A 6,312-nucleotide genomic window follows, 5' to 3' on the forward strand; every position below is an offset into this window, starting at 1 on the left:
TTGTTGCCCACGGGCGACCCCTCAGCCCTGTTCTAACAGCAGCACTATAGTCACTAATGATCTCCCTCTCAATTCTTATTCACTTCTAACTCACAAAGATAAATACAGATGTAGTTAGTGCTTAGTATAGTTCAATACTGCTGCACTTCATACGTTTTTCTATTAAATTAACCATCTTTAAAATATGGTTTTCACCAAAATATTGGGACAAACATGTTGAAGTATCACCAATAGGATTTTGTTAAAGATGCTGCACTTTTGGTGGTTGGATTATGAATATATATATATATATATATAAGTTGTTAAAATGGTACATGGTACATATTTGACATTTAGTTTACAGTGGCTAGTAAAATGGGATCATAATGATTTCCTATAAAATGTTTTTTTGGGTGTTTGAGAAAAGAAACTATTATATATAATAAGAAAAAAAGTGTTGCAAGTTGAAACGGAAGTATTTCCTAACTTTTTAAGTTACTGCCTGTCGTCCATCAACTTTCCCTCAAATTAAAGTGGAATTGTGAATTTTTAGGAGTTCACAAGAATATATTAAACTGGTAACCCTTCAGATTATTCAGTAGCTTTGAAGAGAGGTTGGTGACATCTGTTTTAAACAGTAACAAGCACTGAAAGGAGTTTCTGGCTATAGGCAGACATGCAACGATTGCATAGGGTCCCATGAGCCACTAGGGGGCCCCAAAGCTGAGTCATCAAATCCATCTGAGAAGAAAGAAATTGACCTGTGTAGGAATTAATGACTAATTCTAAAGGACTTCCATATTTGCGACAGGTGCTATGGGATTGATTGGCACGTACCCATTATTAGGCAGTCTGTGGACCATTTCATTGATTGGGAATCTGTTGCATTTAGCCTCCACAAATCAAAAAATGACTGGCTGTAATTTATAATAACAATAAAATAATGCATTGGATTTATATAGCGCCTTATTTTTGGTCACTCAAAAAGACTGTCATACAAGTGTTATTTGTGATCTAAAAGAATCTCATTGTACAGGGAAACGTGTTTCTAACTGTACAGATGACAATAAACACTTTGACTTGACTTGATAAAAGACCTCTCAGTTTTACAGATAGAACCAATTTTAGTTTGGGTGTGTGAAAACTTTGCAGTTGTTTCAATGAGGCTAGTGCAGTGGTTCCCAAACAGGGGTACGTGTATCCCAGGGGGCACTCGGAAACACAACAAACTATCTACTATGGCTCAATAAAATACTTTATTTTCTTGTCATTTATTGAAATGGGATTATTTTATGCTGTAGAGGCCATTTTAGTACACTTCTGACAATAGGAGACAATAATTAGCTACATTTTACAAAGGAGACCATATTTACTTACTATTGAAGTAATTACATAAGTTACATGCATGGTATTTTAAAAAAAATGTATAAATTCCACTTTAAATTCCACTGATTGTTTTGAATTTCTAGGTGAAGCTTAAGGGAACCAATGTTTGAGAAACATTTAGGGGTTTAGGGGAGCCCACTGTTCCACAAATGAAAAAGCATATAAAATTATGGAGATTGCACCAAGTCAGTTGTGATATGAAGGTGGGGTACACATGATTTGACAAAAATGCAAAGGGGATACACGGGACGAAAAAGAATGGGAACCACTGGGCTAGGGTTAAATTTATTACCCCCTACTTTTGAGTCGAATGTTGTCGCTTAGCGCAGAAACATCAACGTGCTGAAAAACCATGTGTTGGGTTTTCATTCTTAGCATTGGCCTGAACACAGTTGCCATGGTGAAATGGTCTCTGCATCTTCAAACGGCTTCACAGAGCTGAAGATGTGACCCTGAGCACTTGGTTCTGTTCCGTCGCACAGTACACGCCGCACCAACTGATCAGTCTCTCCATTAAAGCTGTCCTTGTGCACGCTCTAAGGTGGGACTCTAGACAGACGAGTAAAAAAGAAAAGAAACAACCCACGCAAAGCTTGAAAATTGAAGTTACTATGCTTTAATAAAAAAGAAAGTTTCTAAGTATGACAAGCACCATCAAAGTTAGCCTCACTAAGACATTTGGTGCGATAAGAATTCAGTTCAATACCAATATTCCGCTGCCAAGATTCACAGTATATACTTTCTCCTCTTGAGTATTGACAAATCTACATATTTTTACAATTCTGGAAAGGTTTCATCAGTTGGTACATTATTATAAATGCCAATTGGGAAGTTGGAGCTCTACGTACAAAGCAAAATAATACATTTCACCCCAATTTGCCTAAAGTCAAGTTTCTCCCATGGTGAGGCAGTACTGTCCTAAAAAACTATAACTTACTTTCTGCTGCAATTTCATGGAAACTTTGACAAGCAGACAGCATTCTGTGTGAAAGTCATTTTTTGAAATAACCTCTTTCTGTGGTTTGTCCATCAGGAGTGGCTTTTATTTTTGGGACATGTCTGCTGGGAGCAGAAGAGCACGACGAGAAGGAAAACAAAAAAAAAAGAGGACAAAAATACTCCGTTTTTTTCCTCCGCCGAAGGAATGTAGAATATCTGAAAACTTCATGAGACCGAGGCCGCAGTCATCCGTCAGCACTCCATCAATGTGTTGCATGATCCTCTGCAAGTGGACTGTTCTCCTTTGATACGATCATCCTTGTATCAGTGCACCGTTTGGATTTATCCTTTTTTTTTTTTTGCAAACACTAAAATTGTGGGACAGCGATTCTGTCTTTGAAAACTGCTTTTATGACTCAAAATTTTGTACAGGTTTTCATGGCTGCATTTCAACATGTTTACTTTTTTTGTGCCTCTTCACCTTTTGGATAAGCCAAAGTAGACTGCAGTTACTTTCGTTGGTTTTGTTGGACTTTTTTGTTGAAATATATTCATTTTTTTTTTTATTTGATCTCAAAACAGTATTTAAGTCTCGGCAGTCCGTCCACTTTGCTGCACTCGATCGATCCACTTTTGTGGATACGTTATTCGCAGCTAAATGTTTTAAAAAAGACTTTGTGTTGGCTTCCTCCTGGACTCTTTTGCTTTATGAAAGGCTGAATAATGTACCAAAAGTATAGTTTCAGTTTTTTCAGCCCCTGAAACAGCTGCTAATTTAAGGCAACTCAAAGATAAATGTGCTCGTGTTACAGCACTGAATTTACAGATTTCGCAAGTCCCAGTTTCTCCTTTTGCAACTAACTTTATCTTTATAAAGAACTTCCAACATGAGGAAATACTCAAGCTTATCAAACAGTTTGTGTGGAATTCCTTACAACAAACATTTCTCTTTTTTCAGTTAATGCTTTAAGTTCTGCTGTTTTGTGCATGTTATTTGTAAAGTTTTGTTGTTACCCTGATTTAATACTGGCCTTTTTTTCCCTTGTCTGGTATAGGTCTAAAATGTTTGTGTTTTAAGATGTTAAGTAACTTATTTTACTTGTAAAAACATGTTGATATTTATTATCATTGTACATACGTCCTTATTTTTTATATGTGTATATATATACACAAATAAAAATAGAGATCTATTTGTGGCGTGACATCTTATCTTTGTTCATTTGCGATGCACAGATTATTATTGTTTATTAAATTATTGCCTGTTTGTAGGTTGAATTGGGACATGTTTGTTTTCATGGTTGAAAGCCAGTCTGAGCTCCTGAGAGCAAACAATAAAATGAAGTTTTTGATGCTCGCGCCTTCCAACAAGAGCACCCTGAAAGTGTATACCTCTGCCAAGCGTTAAATCTTCTCCTTTACCAGATATTGGCAGTTATCTGGCTCAATGATCCTGATCATGTGACCAAATGTCTTTCCCCTTTAATAAATATACAGTAGATCCAAATATATAGGCACCCACCTGCATTTTCATAGTCACATTTCTCCTTTCCAGTTAAGTGCAACGTCAAAATCTGTCCACTGTAATTTCCCTGATCTTTTTAGGAAGAACATAACGTCCAAGGAACTGGATGATTTATTGCTGAGTGCTAAAAAAATCATTGAAATGCTATTTCACCAAAAACTTTCTGTGGGAGAAGAAACACAAAGAGTAATCCTGACATGTCATCAACATGACATGTGAACGCTGATTGGCTGAAATATCCAAAATGGCAATGACCACATTTCAAGGAATATTTCTTGTGTTTGAAGGAAATGACTCCAAAGACATTTAGTCACAAAGTTTAATTATTCAGTTTTAATAATGATTATAATGGCTTGGATTCATACAGCGCTTTTTTTGAGGAGACTTAAAGCGCATGACAGAAACCCTTATTCATTCACACCAGTCATACAAGTGGTGGTAAACTACAATGTAGCCGCAGCTGCCATTTCACGCCTACGGCCCTTCTGACCACCACCAACATTCATGCACAATTCATACCCATTCAAACGAGGCAATGTGGGTAAAGTGCCTTGCCCAAGGACACAACAACAATGACTTGGATAGAGCGGGATTCAAACCCCCAACCCCCTTTGGTTGTTGGATGACCCACCACTGATCCACGGTCATCTAAAGTGCGTTCATGTGATGGGTTGTGTATCGCTTTAATATGAGTTCATTCTTTCACATCGTCTCATCTCTATAAACAATAAATAAAGAGTTTGACACTCTGTTGTGACACTCATTTCCATTGAATAGGCTCAATTTAATCAGTTCACATAAAAACATAATAATAATAGTTAGTCCTCATCATTAAAGGCCTGAATTGATTTTTTTTTCTTGTGGTTTAATTAAAATTTAATATTTCACAATCACAAGGTAAGTGAGAGTGACTTATGAATGTAATCTCACAAACAATAATAAACACTTTTATCCTTTATTTTTTTACAGTTAACGTAGTACATTGGGGGGAAATAAGGGTTCCTTTGGTTTCAAGAAACTCTTTAAAAATAGACATTTTCTTTAAAAAAAAACAAACTATTATGTCAGCAAAGCTTTCTTTATCCAACTATGCTGTTGCATATTTAAACCACTTTTAAATGCATATGAGACATTTATGGGTTTAGGTCGTGCAAATGTATAACACATGTATCAATAGTTTTTCATTATTTTTTTTACACATAAATCCAGTGTCAAGCACACACACAATTTTATTCGAGAATCAGAGTCGCATTTGTTGATTTTCCACCTGCGGAAACAAATCTGACAGGGATAATATTACTGTCCAAACTACTGTACATCACAAGGTCACAGACATTTTGCGTCGAGTAAAGATCTTTAATGCAAATACAAACACACGTGTGCAAATATCAACAGAAAAGTTTACTTTATGTAGATGTTTTGCATGAAAATGTGAAACTCAAGAAAAACTCTTAGAGCTAAAGGAAAGTGCACAGTGTCACAACACTGGTGTGCTCTGTTCTACTTTACCAATCTACCAGTCAAATGTTGATCTATCACTTTATCACTCGCTAAGATCCTAGCCAGCACAAAACCTGCTCTCGACCAGGCTAGCCGTTCTGCATAAGTTACCATGGTGATTTAGCTCCGTAAGAAATTAGCTAGCTTTGTAGTCCAGCACACACTGATTAATTCCTGGAAGTTAGCGTGATAAGAGATAATCTTGCTTTGTAACATAGGCCCCAAAGGTCAGTCGTGGTCACAGATGAGTGAACGATAAAAACTTTAGAAATAAATCTATTAAGGAGACACTAAATACAGTCATTCCACTTATTTACAAAACGAGATTCTTTAAATAATGTGTTATCACTCATTCATTCCATCAATGCGCTCTATAGCTAAATATGGTAGTCGGACAAAGGGGGGACTTGGATTCAAAAATAAGAGAAAAGAGGGTACTTGAGCAAAAAAAGTTTGAGAAACACTTTAAACCACAGTCAAGCTTCTGTTTACCTGCATACTATAAGCTCACTTGGTGACAACAGAGGTAGGCAAAGCCAATATATTTGTATGGCCTGTTTTGTACGTAAGGCACTTGTTTATGCACTTGGCATTAATAGATACCATAGTGCAGCTCAAGGTTGCACACAGCTGCACCATTAATGCACCACCAAAAATACACACTAAAGGGAAAGCAGTGTGTGTGTGTGTGTGTGTGTGTGTGTGTGTGTGTGTGTGTGTGTGTGTGTGTGTGTTCACCTAAACCTGTATTATTTGGCTTTTAAGCCTTTTGATTAAATGCATAAATGCAAGCACTTTTCTTTTTCTGTGGGTGTTCTCTTATTACGGTTCTTCATGGCCGATTTGTAAGTTTCACACATCAATAAATATTTCATTTAATATTTTATTTCCCTATAGCTGTAAAAGCAGTGAACTCAATACACAAACTTAAAATTGATCGCTGTTAAAACGTTTGTTGTTATTTGGTGACATGGTCCATTATCCTA

General features: G+C 36.5%; 1 protein-coding gene across 2 annotated transcripts in view; it reads left to right on the top strand.

Annotated features, from left to right (window-relative positions):
* sema4c (sema domain, immunoglobulin domain (Ig), transmembrane domain (TM) and short cytoplasmic domain, (semaphorin) 4C) overlaps positions 1-4,428 on the top strand; it is a 141,889-nt gene extending 137,461 nt beyond the window's left edge. For both annotated transcript variants that reach the window (XM_028457627.1, XM_028457629.1), the window contains one exon: positions 2,399-4,428. The gene's annotated coding sequence lies outside the window, so the exon portion shown is untranslated. The remainder of the gene's footprint in view (positions 1-2,398) is intronic.
* Positions 4,429-6,312: the final 1,884 nt, after the last annotated feature.

Source organism: Gouania willdenowi, chromosome 9, assembly GCF_900634775.1.
Source record: "Gouania willdenowi chromosome 9, fGouWil2.1, whole genome shotgun sequence".
Lineage (NCBI taxonomy): Eukaryota > Metazoa > Chordata > Actinopteri > Blenniiformes > Gobiesocidae > Gouania > Gouania willdenowi.